Source organism: Oryza glaberrima, chromosome 6 (assembly GCF_000147395.1).
Source record: "Oryza glaberrima chromosome 6, OglaRS2, whole genome shotgun sequence".
Classification (NCBI taxonomy): Eukaryota; Viridiplantae; Streptophyta; class Magnoliopsida; order Poales; family Poaceae; genus Oryza; species Oryza glaberrima.
In genome coordinates, this window is record NC_068331.1 from 23,993,171 (window position 1) to 24,013,027 (window position 19,857).

The 19,857-nt window shown below is 39.6% G+C and overlaps 1 pseudogene; it reads right to left on the reverse strand.

The window, feature by feature from the left end:
* Nucleotides 1-6,236: 6,236 nt before the first annotated feature.
* On the reverse strand, nucleotides 6,237-11,286 carry LOC127777029 (cytosolic sulfotransferase 17-like; annotated as a pseudogene).
* Nucleotides 11,287-19,857: the final 8,571 nt, after the last annotated feature.

Here is a 19,857-nt window from a genome sequence, read left to right on the forward strand (position 1 = left end):
GATTGTGAAGGAGGGAGAAGGGAGCCAGCAGGTAGGAGGGAGGATCTTTTGGCGGAAGTGGTGGCTTTGCATCGAGGGGGGGGGGGGGGGTTGTTGTTGCTTGTGTGGGACCATCAAGGTGAGGATAAGGGACACTCGCGTCCAAGTTTCCGGCAACTCAACCGTCGAATCACATCTCGGATGAACGGCTGGGATTCGCGCGGAGGCGTCCGATGGGAGCGTTGCATCGGACGCTCTATCGTGAGCATTCTTGGCCTAGTCACCTCATAGCCTAAATTGCTGTTGTGCCTTTCTTTTCAATCTTTTATGGTTGATATCAATATCTTTTTATCCTTTTTTAATAAAATAGTAACAAACACAAACTTAACTCTCATTACAAATCTTTAACTAAAAATTATCTATTTACAATTTGGGTATAAAGTCATTTCTTACATATTCTTATGTAGAAGGTTACTAAGAAAAAGTTTCTAAGTAGAATGTTTTCTATTCATGTATAAAGATTTTAATAGAACGTTTAGTATTCTTACACAAATTTTACTACTCCCATATGTTTCAAATTACTCGCAGTTTTACCATTGTCGTAAGTTAAACATTTCTATATCTGATCATTAATTTGTATAAAATATGAACAGTTCAACATCATGAGATTATGTTTTTAGATTCACTATGAGAGATATCTTCATAATAAATAATTCACATATTGTCAAACTATATGGATGTTAAAAATATGATGAGTAAAGACATATATGTTTGACTTATGATAAATCTCAAAGGACAAGTAGTTTGAAACAGAGGGAGCATATTTGTTGTACTACCTTCGTTTTTTAATAGATGACGCCGTTGACTTTTTCTCACATGTTTGACCATTTGTCTTATTCAAAAAATTTACATAATTATAATTTATTTTGTTATGAGTTGTTTTGTTACTCATAGTACTTTAAGTGTTATTTATATCTTATACATTTGCATAAAATTTTTGAATAAGACGAATGGTCAAACATGTGAGAAAAAGTCAACGGTGTCATCTATTAAAAAACGGAGGGAGTATAATTTTGTATCCGTATCTTACCACCTACATAAAAAAAAAGGAGAATTGCATTGAAGCACTTGGATGGGTAGACCGTAAATTGCTTGTGAGTTGCAAGCTGCGCTTGCCTGGAAATGAAAAAAAAAGGGAGACCCGGTACATCCCACCCCATAGCTGGTTATACCCTGTTGGACCAAATCACAGGGTAATGAGCCAACAGAGTATTAAGGCCATGTCTAGCTTTAGATCTCAGATCTACGGTTCACTTAAAGTTTGTGTGTTAAATAAGAGTGATTTAAAATTTTAAATTTCAACTAAAATGTGAATAAAATGATTTACCTAAATGTTACCCCCTCCGGAATGATAGCACTTGTCATTTTGGACAAGGTGAGGTCAAACTTTAAAATCTTTGACTATGAATAATTTCTAAAATATTTATCTTAGAAATACAAGGAAAATCATATGTTTGTTAATATTTCTATATATATTATAATAGAAAATACTGGTCAAAGTTGTTTCTTGGAACCGTGTCCTGATCTAAAAGATAAGTATTATCAACACGGAGGAAGTATCAACATAAATATATATGTAGATCCATGAATTTGTAGGAATACGTAGCTCTAAGAAATCATGGATTCGGAGTTGTGCTGAAGAGAGACTAAGTATATATATACAAAAACTAGTTGAGGTCCTGCGCTTTGCTAGCTGCTGGATACATTGATGAATGTATATTATATATTATAGAAATGGTGGATATACATGTTAAAATAATATGAAAATGATGTGGGCATGATGATGGCATATAATGACAAGCCATACCTAAGGCTACATCAAGAGACAACAATGGCATCGAATCACGAGCCATAGTTAAGGCTACATCGAGGGACAATGATGGCATCTAATGACAAGCCATAGTTAAAAAGGCTACATCGAGAGACAACAATGATATATGATGATAAGGCCTACATCGAGAGACAACGATGGTATCTGTATCTGATGACAAGCCATAGTTAAGGCTACATCGAGAGAACGATGAAGAAGTCAGAGCTCTAATTGATAACCATCCGTCGAGACGCACTTGGAAGATCTAGTGGATGAGTTACTTTAGCTAGTTTGTTCTCCCAATATAATATGTGGAGTGTTTGTTAGAGATATAGGTGGTGTTCGTTTTTCCTAAAGATGAAGATGAAAATTAAGTTTTTTACTCAAAACGATGTGGTATTAATGTATGATTGATTGAGTTTTAATTATTACAAATTTGAAAAATAGATTAATATGATATCTTAGAGAAACTTTCATATAGAAAGTTTTCACACGAAACACACTGTTTAGCAGTTTGAAAAGCGTGCCACGAAAATCTTAATCTTTATCCAACCCTTGTTGGAGAAAATAACGGACGATATAAATTGGAGTAGAGTTATTACTTGTCCTAAGGACCCGAACCGATATAAAAATGCTTCTTTCCTATCTCGCCCCTATACTTTACAATTAGCATTGTCGGGTATAGCCCGTTGACACATATACACATATATTGCCTATCTCGCCCCTATACTTTACCAATACCATAGAGGGAATATTCCCTCGTTTTGTGCATGTCATTCAAAAAGTTATCAAAAAAAATTTAAAAATTGTCAAGATAGATCAATATATGATATATCTTTTCGCAAACATGCGAGTTAAAATTAAACTTATACAATTCAAAACAAAAATAACAAATTTGACCGTGAATTACGCGTTCTATTCATAGGCCAATTTGTTATTTTTGTTTCTACTCGTATAAGTTAAATTTGAATTTGTATGTTTGTGAAGTGACATATCACATATTGATTAATCCTACTAATTTTTTTCAAATTTTTTGATGACATTTTAAGTGACATGCAAAATGAGGGGATATCCCTTAAAGAGGTGATTTGAGTTTTCCACGTAATGGAGACAATCCAAAGAATTGGCATATCAAGATTCACTATTTATAATGATCCATATGTTTGTTTTGCACCAATATCTCACAGCAACATTACTCACTACTTTGCATACACCAAACGGAGACAATCAAAAAATTGGCGTCCCAAGATTCACTATTTAATGATGGAGCTAAAGATGAGACTCATCCTATTTTTGTTTATCCACCATGCGTTTCACGCTTTTTTTTGAAAGAATTTTAATTCTGACATTGTTTCTACAAAGAGGATCAGCAGAAGTGGCGTGTATCTTGTCATGTGTTTCGAGCTGCTAACTTCTACATAAAGTTAAAGTTATGCTTGCCTGAACACACAGATGGATGACTCGCTCATGCGTTGTAAACCAATCTATTGACCGGACGCCCGAGATCGGATGCCCAGCAATAGGCCCGCCGTTTAATTCTGACCTAAACCAAATGTTTCCCATGCTTATCCAGATTCCAGAGTAGCAGCATACCAGAATCCACTCAGATTTACACATCTAATTTTGGGTCACTGAAATTGAAAGCTTTTGTCGGGTGGATGTATCTCACCGACGGACTGCACAAAGTCGGAAGAGAGTTTCGCTGCCCTAGCTCGTCCTTGTCGACAGTGGCCTCACAGTCCTCATCACCGGAGGCGCGCGTTCTAGTGTTCTTGAGCTTCTGACCATGGCGGCCGCGAGATCCACCCTAGCCGCTGGTCATCCCGTCCGGCGCAGCGGTGTGCTGCTGCTGCTGCTGCGGTGTGGTGTGCAAAGGAGAAGTGACGGCAAAGCCAGGATCTACACAGCGCTGGTGCTTCTATGATCGCGGCAATATAATTGGACGCCGGAGCAACGGGAAAGAAGTAGCTCCGATCTGGCCAACTGAATAGAGAAATAAGCATCTAGACCGATACGTTTTATGAACTTTTGTTGTTTTAGCTAATGTATCTTTGATGTTTTATGTTTTATAAGTTTGATCAAAATAGCAGCCGTGCTATTGATGGTGTTTTATTCTTTTCTCGATGATTCAATGTACTGGAAGTGTTGATGTTTCAATAGCTGAAACATGTTCGATGTTTCCCATGTGCGCGACAAATGTTTATTTAACTGTGTACCATCATTTTAATATTTGATTTTATTAAATTTAGTTGGTGCCTTAATAGTTTAAACTTGATGGTTTATATGTGATATAAAAATCTTTGTACTAAAATTTGGTGGAGTATTTCTTATATGTTGCACCTAGAGTATGCCCGTGATGTTCCTCAATATTTCTTTCATGCTATACAAAGATGAATGTTCAGTAAAAACATTTTGAACTTCTGATTTTGTTCCAAACATAGGTGTTCGATGCTAGTGATCCCCATGAAGAATGGCAGGAATCAAGATAATCCATACTCAAATACAAGAATGGCAGGAATCAAGATAATCCATACTCAAATACAAGAAGATCAATAGAAAGTCGTAGGAGACAAAAGAAAATTGGTAGTAGGTAAAAGAAATTGTTCTGATAGGAGCACAACTATAAATACAACACCAGCTCGGTAGTGAGGGCATCAAAGCACATACTACAGTTAAGTCTATATTGAGAGACAACGACGACATTGAATGACAAAACATAAAAAAAGGCTATATCGAGAGACAATAATGAGAAAGTCAGACATAGTTAAGGCTATAGTTAAGGCTATATCGAGAGACATTGATGAGAAAGTCATTGCAGGTTATATGGAGAGACAACGGTGAGGAAGTCAGAACTCTAGTAACTGCTAACCATCCGTTGAGACGCACTCGGTGGATCCAAGTCCATGAGTTAAGATGAGCTAGCTTGTTCTTCTAATGTAATGTGTGGTGTGTTTTCAAGAGTTATGGATATAAACTGGGGTAGGATTGTTACTCATCCTGAGAACCCGAATCAATATAAAAATCCTTATCCTTTATCTCTGTAATAAGGTTTCGTGTATATCTAACTACCAACGACTCCTATACTTTACAAATATCATTGTCAGGTGTAGCCCGTTGACACACATACACGTATATTTGTTTGTTTTCCACCAATATCTCACTACAACATCATTCACTACTGTACATACACTATATAATATATAATAAAGACAGTCCATAGAATTGGCGCCTCTAGATTAACTATTTATATTGACGGGGTAAACATGAGTACTCATCCTATTTTTGCATGACCACCATGTGTTTATCATGTTTCTTTTTTTTGAAATAATTTTAATTTCGACGTTGTTTCTATGAAGAGGATTAGCATAAGTGGCGTGTGTCTTGTAAGTGTTCCGAGCTGCTTACTTTTGCATGAAGTTTTGCTTGCCAGAAGAAACGATAATTCTATTGACCAGGCGGCTCCACAACTCTACTCGAGACTCAACTCCTGGAGCTAAATTTAAGAGTTGGAGCTGTACCAAACATGCCCTAAACCCAGCTCCACAACTCTAGTTCATTTTATGAAAGAGCTCCACCCAACTCCACTCCCAGTTTTGGTGGAGCTGAAATTGTTTGGCTGAGCTCTAGCTTCAGGAGGGGTGGAGCTGGAGTTGTGCCAAACAGGCCCTTAATTATTTATTTTTTATATATTGCACTCTGTGACCGTAATGTTTAGGGTGCGTTTGATCAATGGACAAAGAGAGGAGATTTCTCTTGTTCTCCGCGCACTCGCTTTTCCGAACTAAAAACATTTTGACCTTTCGATTTTGTTCCCAAAATAGGTGTCCGAAGCCTAGTGATCTCCATGAAGAATTGCAGAAATCATAGAGATATTGTGGACTTGATATATGTTCTATTTGCATGTGTAGTGAGGCGGCCTGTTGCCAAAATCCATACTCAAATACGAGAAGATCACACAAAAGAAAGTCGTAGCAGATGAAAGAAAAGAGGTACGGAGTACCATTATTATTCAGTAGTGCAGACAACTGGTATGGTATGTAGTGTTATTAGAGCAACTACTATAAGCTATTAAGCATTTACCATTATATACCATCAGGCTCATTTAATTTGCTGATACGGAGGAGAGAGTGAAAGAGTCACCCCTCATGTAAAGGAGTAATCTCTACCCAAACTCCAATAAAAATATAATAACATAAAAATTATTAGGATTTATGTGTTAAAGGTAATTATTTATAGTACTTCTTAATCTATATAGAGATAATATAAATAAAATTAGAGGTGGCAGCCACTTCCATTATAAAACTTATTCTAATCCAGTAGCATTATCGTACGACACTTCCCTAAGAGTAATTACCAGTTAATTAGCGGATTGAGAAATGAATTTTCTTTACTTGAAGTCGAGACTAGAACCAGCTGCAAACTTAGCCTCGGTGATGGCGTCGATTCGTTGCGCCATCTCCGGGGACAGATGGTTCACCCACTCTCCAACCTATCCACGCCGTAGTAACGCGCTGTTCGGCATGTCGCCCACCGAGAACGACGTCTTGCCGCTCTTGGTCGTCTCAACTCTCAAGGCTAGTCATGTTGCTGACTGAGCACAGGCTGACGATGACGTCCATTACATCGCCGTCTTCCTCTTCGGAGCTAGCTGAACGGGATACCCGCGACTCCACTAGCCTCCGCAGATGCGCCGCCGGATCCATCATCATCTCCTCGTACCGGAAGAAGAGCACCCGCTCGGGCACTACCTGGCGCGCGTCCCAGTAGTCGAGGATGTGCTCCCAGTACGGTATCTTCCCGTCGTGGAAGAAGTCGACGGCGGCATCCACTGGGAAGAGCTCTCCGCCGCCGTCGCTCCAGGCGATGTACTTGTTCATGAACTGTGTGAGAGCGATCATGTTGTCCTTGGGATCACGCCACACGTAGACGATGTTGCAGCGTGGTGTCGCTGGCGGTGCCGGTGCAACGACGGCACGAGGCAGGAGCTCGAAAGGGAGGTGCGTGGCGAAGAGCCTAGGGTCGGGTAGCTTGTCGAGGTTTGGCACCTTGTTCTCCTGGTAGACATGGTACTCCGAGAACTCGACGCACTTGTGAGGGTCAAGGGAGTGGAAAGGGTGGTTGGCTGCACCGGCGGGTTGCTCTCGGCGGTGCACCGTGGCGTAGAACAACGCCTTCATCCACGTTGAGCTTTAGGAGATAGTGTATACCAACTATATAAGAAGGATAGATCTATGCAACTTAGTTATTTTGGTACCTTAGTACTCAGTAGTTTTTCTACATCCTAATACATAGAAAATAAACTCCTTAGCTAACATTCAAATTTAGTCACATGATCAGGTAGATAACCACCTCAAATTTCAACTAGAGAACCATATTATGAATAAGACATACCACTAAAAAAAATGTCCGTACGTTACAACGGGTGAAGTTTTTAATCTTATTATTGTTATATATGGTTTAGTTAAGATGAAATTTACCGTGGGAGTTCACTCTGATATATATATTTTTAGAATATCATAAACTGCAGTTAGGAGTCCGATCGTCTCAAGTTAGCATGCTAGTTTTTTTTAAAACATATTTCTTATAGATTACTTCTGTATTACCAAGAGTAAACGATCTTAAAAATGACTCACATACGGATATGTATTTCCAAAAGCAACGAACTTAAAAACCGACCCATACATGGATGACGTACCAAAATACCAGTAAAAACATCTTCAATTTATATAATAGTAGAGATTAGTAATGTAAAAAATATCGCATACCTATTGGTATACTAAGCATATGATATATATATATAGATAAAACGAGTTAGAAAGGAAATTGTTCTAATAGGAGCACCAGTACAAATAACACCCGCTCGGTAGGGAGGGCATCAAACATTCGTTAAGTCAAAACACATTGCATAGTTAAGACAACAAATCACAAGCCATAGTTAAGATTAAATACATTGAATATTTAGATATACATTGAATAGTTAGGTAGTGTAGTTATATCAAATAGTTAAGTAAGGAGGGCATCAAAGCACATGCCATAGTTAAGGATATATCAAGAGAAAATGACGATATCGAGTAACAATACAATGTTAAGGCTATATCGAGAGACAATGATAAGTAAGTCAAAGCACTGGTAGCTGCTAACCATCCGTCGAGATGCACTCAGCAGATCCTAGTCGATGAGTTACATAAGGTAGCTTGTTCTCCTAATGTAATATGTGGTGTGTTTTCAAGAGTTATAATATAAACTAGAGTAGGGTTGTTACTCATCCCGAGGACCCGAATCAATATAAAAATCCTTGGCCCTTATCTCCTTAATACGATCTCGTGCATATCTAGCTACCAACAACCCCTATACTTTGCAAATATTATTGTTGGGTGTAGCCCGTCGATACATGTACACATAAATTTGTTTGTTTTCCACCAATATCTCGCTACGACATCAGTCACTACTATGCACATCAGTCACTACTGTGCATACACCACATAATAAAGAAAACCCAAAGAATTGGCGTCACATAATGAAGAAAATCCAAAGAATTGGCGCTTCTAGATTCACTATTTATATTGATGGGGCTAAACATGAGGACTTATCCTGTTTTTGCATGGCCATCATATGTTTATCATGTTTTTTTCTGAAATAATTTTAATTTCGATGCTCTTTCTATGAGGAGGGTCAGAAAAATGGCATGTGTCTTGTCACGTGTTTCGAGCTGCTTACATGAAGTTCTGCTTTCCTAAACACACAGATCGATGACTCACTCATGCGTCATAGAAATCTATTAAGTCGTGAAGAAACGATAATTCTATTAAACGTAGAAGTTCCGGTGGTAAAAAAATTTAGCGTGTTACATCGGATATACGGATCCACACACATTTGAAGTATTATTAAACGTAGTCTAATAACAAAACAAATTACATATTCCGCCTGTAAACCGCGAGACGAATTTATTAAGCCTAATTAATCTGTCATTAGCAAATATTTACTGTAGCACCACATTGTCAAATCATGGCGCAATTAGGATTAAAATATTCGTCTCGCAATTTACACGCAATCTGTGTAATTAGTTTTGTTTTGTCTATATTTAATACTCCATACATGTATCCAAACATTTAATGTGATAGGGTGAAAAGTTTTTGCGTGGTAAGCCATGAAGAAACGGTAATTCTATTGACCTGACGCCCGATAAGACAGATGAGATCGGATGCCCAGCTAGAGGCCCAGCTAACGGCCGTTTAATTAGTTATTATCTGAAGCTAGCTTTGTACTGACCCTCAACCTAAACCGCTACATTTTATGAACTGTAGTTGTTTTAGCTAATCTATCTTGATGTTTTTATAAGTTGGACCAAAATATTGCAGCCATGATACTAATGGTGTTTTATTACTTTTTCTTTGTTTCAATAGCTAGAAATGCAGGGAACTAGTTCAATGTTTCGCGTGCACGTGGCCTCATTTTTTCGCTTATGCTTATGCTTATCATCTAAAATTTGAATTGTCAATCGTAAATTGGAAGTTGATTTTGAGGTTTTTTCATCGAAGTTTATTTTTCAGCCTTTGCTTTTAGATCGCTAAGAACACGTATATAAAAGTTTTATTCATAAATTACTTTTTGTTTACAAATATGCCGTTTTGCTTATGCTTAAAATCAACCATACGATTCAACAGTGTTTCATAATTTTAATACTTGATTTTATTAAATTTTGTTGGTGCCTCAATAATTCAAACTCGATATGGTTTATATGTGATAGAAAAATGTTTGTACTAAAATTTGGGCGGAGTTCCATTATTTATTTATTTCTTATATGTTGCACTCTATGCCCGTGATGTGTAGGGTTTAGGGCAAAGAGAGGAGATTTCTTCTTGTTCTCCGTGCACACGCTTCCCGAACTGTTAAATAGTGTATTTTTTTTGAAAAATATTCTATAAGAAAGTTATTTTAAAAAAATCATATTAATCTATTTATTAAGTTTAAAATAATTAATACTTAATTAATCATACGTCAATTTCTATACCAAAGGAGAAGATTGAGAAGATAGGTAGAATGAGGCGAGTCATCAGCGTTGTCGACGTTTGATGTCACGACTACGGTATTTGGACAGTATGGGGATCGTTGGTGCTAGGATATACGCGAGACTGAGGTAAAAGAGATGGAGATAGGGATATTTATACAGGTTCGGGCCCCTGAATTATCAGGTAATAACCCTATATCCTGTTGGCCAAAGTCGGTATTGCTCTTATTCATGATAATCACACCAGTACAATGTTTGGGGTAGCCTCTCTAACTGTTGTCGACATGGCGGTTTAACGATCTGACTCGTAGTCGACAACAGGGTAGCCTTCCTCCTCGAATCCGTGCCCGGCGAGATCAGAGATGGCGCTTTCGTCTCTCCTGACTATATCCGGAGACACCGTAGGGTACTAGCCGTGCTTATCCCTGAAGTCGATATCCGGCGGCGTGTCTTGGCATATGTTGGCCTCTATGTTGTGGCTTCTATGTCGATTATGTTGGGTGTTGATTGTCTTGTGGCCCCTCTCCTCCTAGGGGGGTTTGTATTTATACCCATAGGTGTCCCCTTGTCCAAGTAGAACTAGGGAAACCAATATGAATACAATCCAAGTAGTTCTTGTCGTTTCTATGTAGAACTCTAGTTGTCTTTCCTTATCCGGAACTCTCTCCATATCCGAAGTCAGTTTCCGTATAAGACATGGTATGTGGTGGATCCTGCCGAGATGTAGTCAACTACTATTAGATATGGGGTATCCATAACCCTGACAAGCGTATGATTAATTAAGAGTGAATTGTTTTAAACTTAAAAATGGATTAATATGATATTTTAAAATAACTTTCATAGTGATTTTTTTTCAAAAAATACGCCATTTAATAGTTCAGGAAACATGCGTGTGGGGGAACGAGAGAAATCTCCTCTCTTTATCCATTGATCGAACGCAACCTAATATGTCATATCGGCTGGTGACTAGGCGGTCGACAGTGTGCATGATCACTCATCATTTTTCTATTTCTATCTTGATGGATTTCTATTTTGGGTTGAGCCAAGGGATGGCAATTTCCCCAGCGGAGGCGTACCCGCCACTACGGGGCCGGGTCGAGAGATGACCCCGCAGGGGCATCAAGGCGACGCCTCGCAAACGAGCGGGGACGGGGGCGGGGCAGCTAGTTCACCCTCGGGCCCCCACGGGGACCCGGACATCCAGTAGACCATAGGAAAATCCAGCCCAAGGCAAACTTGTATAATCTGTCCAACAGCAATCTGATAGCTAGCCCATTAAAAAATCAGCCCAAAGAAGCCCACATGAGCATGTATAGATGCAATGCAATCCACCTCAACCTAATCCCCATCCATCTCCTGCCGCCGCATACCTGTTGCGCAACCGCCCAACGCTGCTCCTCGCGCAGTCGCACCCGGCGCCGCGCCGCATGTTAGTTCCTCGCGCCCGGCGCCGCACCACGTCGTTGTGCCCTCGGCGCACGTTCTCCTCTCCTATTCCTCCCGAGTTGAAGCCTGAAAGGGTAGCCTCAAACAAGATAATGCTTCCGTAAATTGAAGACTGACGTCTTTTGTTTATTCCTGGCACTCAGATGCATGATGGTTGAGATCATCCCCCAACGTGCAGGACAAGCAGCACAGCTCACTGGTGGAGAAAGCGTTTGTAGTCTCGGTTCCTAACCCCCTTTAGTCCCGGTTTCTAAACCGGGACTTCCAATCCGGGACTAAAGATCGATCTTTAGTCCCAGATCGAGCTGACCTTTTTTTTTTTTGCATGGCCCTGTTGCTGCATGGTGTGTGTGTGTCTATATATATATATATATATATATATATATATATATATATATATATATATATATATATATATAGAGGATACCCATATGGGACTCCATGGTGCCCGGGCTTTAAGGTATAAAACACACAAATTCTCTCAAATTTTTAAAAATTTACAAATTGTAAGTAGATATCTAGGTATATGAATTTGATTCATACAAATACCTAACAACAAAAACAACTTAAACTCAACTTTATTTCACAATTCATTATTACATAACTAACGAATTATATGTTTGGATATTATATACCTAGAACCAAAATCTAACAAAAAAAAAGTTCAAACTCAGTTAAAACTTATTTGAACTTGTTAGTAAAGAAGTTAATGTTCATATCTAAACATTTTAAAAAAATTCATACTCATTCAAATTGGGTATATACTCAATTTGAATCTTGGAGCCCATACTCCATGTAGCACCAGTTAATTTACCTCTCTCTCTCTCTTTCCATATATATATATATATATATATATATATATATATAAATTAACTGGTGCTACATGGAGTATGGGCTCCAAGATTCAAATTGAGTATATACCCAATTTGAATGAGTATGAATTTTTTAAAAATGTTTAGATATGAATAATTAGCATATGAATTATATTAAATTAATTGTTAAAAACTCTAATTAACATATGTAAATGCCACAAGTATGATTTAAAACTTTTAAAAATCCTAATTATCGCATATAACTAGCATATGCATGATTTAAAATTGTTTAAAGCTCTAAGTAACATATGTAAATGCCACATGCATGACTTAAAACTTTTAAAAATTCTAATTATCGCACATAACTAGCATATACATGATTTAAAATTGTGAAAAACTCTAAGTAACATATGTAAATGCCACATGCATGACTTAAAACTTTTAAAAATTCTAATTATCGCATGTAACTAGCAATTACATGATTTAAAATTGTTAAAACCTCTAATAATCGTACGTAATTAACATACGCCATACAAAAATTGATTTATATGGATAATCAATACATCCAAAATAGTTTACATTGTGTACACAATAGTTACGGCAATACATCGGCGGTGACGGTTGACCGCACGTACTTTCTCCTCACTATTGTTCCCTCCTTGTGATCGCTACGTGAGTAAGGGGTGTCTACATTTGATAGGAGGATGCTAGGGTCAATCGTCACCATGAAAGGGGGTTGCCCATCCAACTGATCGTAATCCTCGTCAGTCTTGTCCTCAACTCCGACGATTTTTCTTTTGCTTGGGAGAACCACGTGACGCTTCGGCTCGTTAGGCCCTCTGCCCTTCTTTACTTTGCTAGACATGTCCTTCACGTAAAAGACTTGCGTTACATCATTCGCAAGGACAAAAGGTTCGTCCGAGTATCCAACCTTGTTAAGGTCAACCGTTGTCATCCCACTGTCATCAATCATTACGCCTCCACCAGTCAACCTAACCCATTGGCATCGGAACAGAGGGACCTTGAGTGGACCATAGTCAAGTTCCCATATGTCCTCGATGGCACCGTAATATGTGCCAGTTGTTCCATCGTGTCCTATGGCATCGATACGAACAGCGCTGTTTTGGTTCGTGCTCTTCATGTCTTGGGCTCTCGTGTAGAATGTGTACCCATTGATCTCATATCCCTGGAATGTCGCGATCGACCCAGATGGTCCCCTCGCCAGGAAGGCCAGTTGTTGGTTGATCGTCTCGTTACCCATGAGATGTTGTCGTAGCCACGCGGGGGAAGTATCAATGTGATGCCGTGTAATCCATGCATCGGACTTACCGATGTTTCTGGCGCGAACTAGAGCCAAGTGCTCCTCGATGTAAGGAGCTACCAATGAAGATTGTTGCAGAACTGTGAAATGGGCTTTACGGAATAAATTGTTGTCTACCGTCATTATTGCTTTCCTTCCGAGAGTTCCCTTTCCCCGTAGTCTCCCTTCATGGCGTGATTCAGGTACCCCGATTGGGCGAAGGTCTTCAATAAATTCTACGCAAAATTCGATGACCTCCTCTGTTCCATACCCCTTGGCGATGCTTGCCTCTGGACGAGCACGGTTACGAACATACTTCTTCAGAATGCCCATGTACCTCTTGAAAGGAAACATGTTGTGTAGGTACACAGGCCCGAGAATACTGATCTCTTTGACAAGGTGACAAAGCAGATGCGTCATTATATTGAAAAATGAAGGTGGAAATATCAACTCAAAACTGACAAGACATTGCACCACATCATTCTGAAGGGCTTCTAATCTATCCGGATCAATGACCTTCTGCGAAATTGCGTTCATGAAAGCACATAGCTTTGTTATTGTTGCCCGGACATTGTCTGGAAGGATACCCCTTATTACAACTGGTAGCAGTTGTGTCATCAACATGTGACAGTCATGAGACTTTAGGTTTGTGAACTTCTTCTCCTTCGTGCTTATTATTCGCTTGATATTCGTGGAGTATCCAGACGGTACCTTTATGCTCTCCAAGCATTCAAACATACTTTCCTTCTCTGCCTTGCTAAGAGTGTAGCTGGCTGGACTCAAGTAATGGCTTCCTTTCTCCTTTGGTTCTGGGTGATGGTCGCCGCGTTGTTCCATATGCTTCAGATCATTACGTGCTTCCAGTGTATCTTTCGACTTTCCATATACACCTAGGAAGCCAAGAAGGTTTACGCAAAGGTTCTTAGCGAAGTCCATCACGTCGATTGCATGGCGGACATCCAAGAATTCCCAATAGGGTAACTCCCAAAATATAGAGTTCTTTTTCCACATCGCCGCGTGACCATCTTCACTCTCTATAGGCTGGCCTCCAGGCCCCTTTCCGAACACTACTTTAAGATCTTTAACCATAGCAAACACTGTTTTCCCACTGCGATGTTTAGGCTTCGTACGGTGGTCCGCCTTATGTTCAAAGTGCTTGCCTTTCTTCCGTACCGGGTGATTTGCTGCAAGGAATCGACGATGACCCATGTACACAATCTTCCTACATTGCTTAAGATACGTACTTTCTGTTTCATCCATTTAGTGAGTGCAAGTCTTGTACCCCTTGTTGGACTGACCGGAAAGGCTGCTAAGTGCAGGCCAATCGTTGATGGTTACGAACAGCAGTGCTTGTAGGTTAAACTCCTCCTGTTTGTCCTCGTCCCACATGGGGACACCTTTCTTTTTCCACAACAGTTTAAGATCTTCGACCAGTGGTCTTAGGTACACATCGATATCGTTACCAGGTTGCTTGGGGCCTTGAATAATAATCGGCATCATTATGTACTTCCTCTTCATGCATAGCTAGGGGGGAGGTTGTAGATACACATCGTAACAGGCCAAGTGCTATGGCCGCTGCTCATCTCTTTAAAAGGATTCATGCCATCCGTACTTAAACCAAACCGTATGTTTCGTGCGTCCTTTCCAAAGTCTTTAAATTTTCTGTCGATGTTTCGCCACTGCGAACCATCGGCGGGGTGTCTCAGCATCCCGTCCTGTTGACGCTCTTCAGCGTGCCATCGCATCATTCTAGCATTCCCCTTGTTCCTGAACAAACGCCTTAGCCGTGGTATTATAGGGAAATATCACATCACCTTAGCAGGAATTCTCTTCTTTGTTAGCTACCCGTCAACTTCTCCTGGATCGTCTCGTCTAATCTTGTATCGTAGTGCTTTGCAAACAAGGCATGCTTCTAGGTTCTCGTACTCCTCACCGCGATATAGGATACAATCATTCGGACATGCGTGAATCTTCTGAACTTCCAGTCCTAAAGGGCAGACTATCTTCTTAGCCTCGTACGTTGTCTCGGGCAATTTGTTTCCCTCCGGAAGAATGTTGTTGACGAATTTCAATAAATCGCCAAATGCCTTGTCACTAACACCATTTTTTGCCTTCCATTGCAAGAACTCCAGAGTGGTATCCAACTTTTTGTGCCCCTGCTCGCAACCTGGGTACAACGACGTTCCGTGGTCCTCTAACATCTTGTCCAATTTATGGGCCCCCTTTTCACTTTCGCAGTCCTCCTTGGTGTCCTGCAACATCTGACCAAGATCATCCGTAACGTCGTTACCATCAGCATCCCTTTCCTCCTCGCCCGTTTGATTTCCTTCAAATCCAACGTACTGAGTGTAACATCCTGAAAATTCAAGACAATGAAAATCACGAAAATTTCGAACTTTTTAAAACTTCTGCATCATGCTGGTTGTTATGATTGCTATTGCTTGCCAAACCGTAAATGATCACCAAGAAAGTAAAGAAAAGAACTACATTTAAGCAATAGATATGATTTACGGGAATATATTTAATCCTACAAATAATTATGCACAAGATATTAAAATCAAATAAAAGAAAAGTTATTATTAACCTATTTTATCAAATATTAAAATATTTGAATAATGTAGGTGGGTGCCATAATATGAGTACACATGAAATGATGATCATTCAAATAAACTGAGCTCTCTGTATATATAATAGAATTACGGGAGTATTTAATTCGATATGTAGATCGATATTGCACCAAGTTCCTAATTGCATTTAGGGATTGAAATTTGATATATTAAACCCCTCCATATAAAATAAACTAACATATAAATAAATTGAGCTAATGTGCTATTGTGTTAATAACGGTCTCATTAGAAAATTATAGAATCTTTAATGAACCTTAAATATTGGAAAATATTAAATTTTGGGCAAATTCACATTTGAACACTTAATACGGTCACCCAAATGCTTAGGAGTAAATACAAATTTAATTTGCAACTTTTCTCAATTTATAAATCAACAAAAACCCTAAAAGAAGAAAAATAGGAAAACTTTGAAATATATATAATAATAATAAGAATTAACCCTAATTAAAAATTCAAATAAATTATATAAATAAAATATGAGTAATATTAATCTAGAATAAATCCATTGGTTGGAATAACACAAATATTGGGTAAACTTCATTTATGCAAAAATTAGGAATTATGGAATCAAATTTATATGGGAAATACACTAAAATCGGGATAAATAGGAAAAGTCACTGTTCATTGCCTCCTAGGTGTTCGATCACGTCCCCTAGCCCTAGACGCCCGTCTGTCGCGTCGCCGCTGTCGCGCCGTCGCCGTCTGCCGTCCCGTCGCCGCTCGCCTGTCGCCATCGCCCCGCTCCGCCGCTGCCGCCGCGCGCCGTCGCGCCGCCTCGCGCCCCGCGCCCCCGCGCGCCGCTCGCCCGTCCCCTCGCCGAGCCGCGCCGCTCGCCGTCCCATTGCCACTGCCGCGCCGCGCGCCGTCCCGTCGCCTCGCGCCGCGTGCCCGCCGCCTCGCGCCCCGCGCCGCTGCCACGCCGCGTCGCCGTCGCGTCACCCGTCGCCCCGCGTCGCGCCCCGTGCCGCGCCGCCTCGCGCCGCCGACGCTCCACCCCTCCCCCCCTCCTTCTCTCCCTTTTTCCCCCTCTCCCCCCTATAAAAACCCCGGCCCCTTCCCCCTCCTCCACCCCACACCACTCCTCCATTCCCCTCCCTCTCCACCGCGCCGCCGTCGTCGTGCCGCCGCGCCGCCGCCTCCGGAGCCGCCGCGCCGCCGCGAAGCCGCCGCGCCGCCGCGCCGTGCCGCGACTGCGCCGCCGTCGCCGTCATCGCCGCCACTGCCGCCGCCGGTGAGCCGTCTTTCTCCCCCCTCCACCTCGCGCCCACCGCCGTCACCGCCCGAGGGAGAGAAAGAAGAAGGAAGGAGGAGAGAAACCGGAAGGAAGAAAGAGAGAAAGGAAAAAAAAAAGGAAAAGAGAGAGAGAAAGAAAAAGAAAAGAAAAAAGAAAGGAAGGAAAAAAGAAGAAGAGGGGGAGAAAAAGAAAAGGGAAATAAATAGGAAATTAGAGGGAGATTAGGGGAGTTTAGAAAATTTAAAATAATTAGAATTTAGTTATAGATTAATTATAGTCGTAGAATTGCGAAATTTAATATAAATTATGGATTATTCTTGATAATTTCTACAAGAAACCAATCCGCGGTATTAATTTAGATGTAATTAACAACTAAACAATTAGATGAATTTTTATATACTATTATAGATTATTTTTGGGTAACCTCTATAAGTAATCGATTCACGGTAGAAATTCGGATTTAATCACTAGGAATTTTAGACGTATATTATATTTACTCGTTTATTCATAGACTAAACTAAATCGTATAACATTATAAGATAATTTTAAGATTCCGTCCGATATTTAGTTCGCGATAGAAATTTCTAACCTATTATATGGATATAATGCTCGGGTAGATTAAATTAAAAACTTATGATAATAAAATATATTTATAAATATTAAATAATTAGTATCAAGAGGATGCATAATAGTTAACTTAAAAATGTGCCAATAAATAAAAATGGATATTGTACAGTAGAATAATTACCCTTAATATGTTTTGTCAGTGTAGCAACCACATAAATTAATTATAATCACTGTTTGAAATTAATGGATATATAGGAAAATATTAGCGCCATTTATTAAACTATGTCCAAATATAATTAAAACCCATGACTTATTAGTTATTTAAATAAAGTTAGCCTTATAATTATTAGGTAAGTAAAATATGGATACACATAGATCGGTCCTAAGCTTGTTTATGGCAAATAATAACAGAGCTAGTGTGATTAAATCACCTATATGAAATTAATCAACGACATATCCCATATAATAGCATATAGTAGGAGAGGTGAGCTACCCTTAGTTAACCAAGCAGTACATAGCAACTATTCAAATAAATGATTCAATATATATTAAGATATTGTGCACACACATATATTGTACATCCCATTATAGATATATGGTATCGTATTAATTTACTTGTTGCATATATTAATTTAGAGGGAGTATATGACAAACATGAATATTAGATAAATACTAGTTATACATCTTGTCCTCGTATAATTACAGATCAAGTGTAAATTTGGAATAGTCATTGTAAAATTATGTGATGGGATAATCCGTAACCATAATATGATTAACCTAAACAATTCTAACATACACGCATGAGTAATTGTTAACCTTTTATAATTTATTTTGACAAGTAAAATATGTACATAATTAAAATAAAGCCTCCATTAATAAAATAATAATACAAATGATTCACAGTAATTATTTGACCGATCCAAAATCCATCCGGCAACAGAACCTCTAGTGTATAACCGTTCTATTTAGATAGATGCATGTGTAACCATAATCCTTCCTTAGCCATTAGCTAGACTGAACCACCATGACAACAGAAAGACTAAGAAACCTTAGCTCTTAGCTTGATTAGAGTCCATTAGCAAGCGCGAATAATATGAGCAACCTTAGGTTCGACCTCAACAAATATATTTTGTTTGTGCATATTTGACTGTTGCTTGAATATTGGTTTTTCTCGCGTATTCTAGACTGTGTATCGATTAGTCGTGAGGCAACGTATGCAGCTTCCAGGAGGTGAAGGTTGATCAAGATTATATTAAGAATAAGGACTACTCTGAGCAAGGCAAGTCATCACTATTCCTTGAACATGTTGATCCCAATTGCGAAATTATTTTGTTTACAAATAAAATTGCATGCAATGATGAACATCCTACTTGTGATTATGCCATGCCTTGATTATTGTTTGCCCTTATTCCTTCGTAACCATGTTTACGTATGAGTCCCTAGTCAATTATGACAATTGCTTAGAAATGCTATTCTAGAATTATGCATACTCATATTTATCAAATGCTATATGCTTGGGCAATTACCTTTGGGAAGGTAATTGAGATGCGGCATGTGGAGACATGAGCGCCACATTGCCATGATATTGATGACATGATTTGTGAAAGGAAAAAAAAATAAAACTAAACAACTATTTTCGACTGGGGCGGACGGAGGATTTGGGTGGTATCTGGAAAAGGCTAGTACCGTCCCCGGTCAATTAAGGACCGAGCCATGAAGTTAAGCATGAAACGACCCCCGTACAACCGTACTTCTCGAATGGGTATAGACCTAGCGGATTAGATAGCCGAGCGGAGGCAGTATTCCTGCATAGATGGTTCACCCCTGAGTGAGGCAGGTGCGCTACGATGGGACAGCCGTTGAGGTAGGGCCGAGAGGCGTGCCCTACATCGGTGTCGCCATTGGTAGGACTGCCAAGAGTGTGTGTGAGAGAGAACTTAATTTGAACTATAATTTAATATGTGTGTGAGACTTCTCTTTCCCGGGAGCGCCAGAACTCCTCTCACTGCTAGAA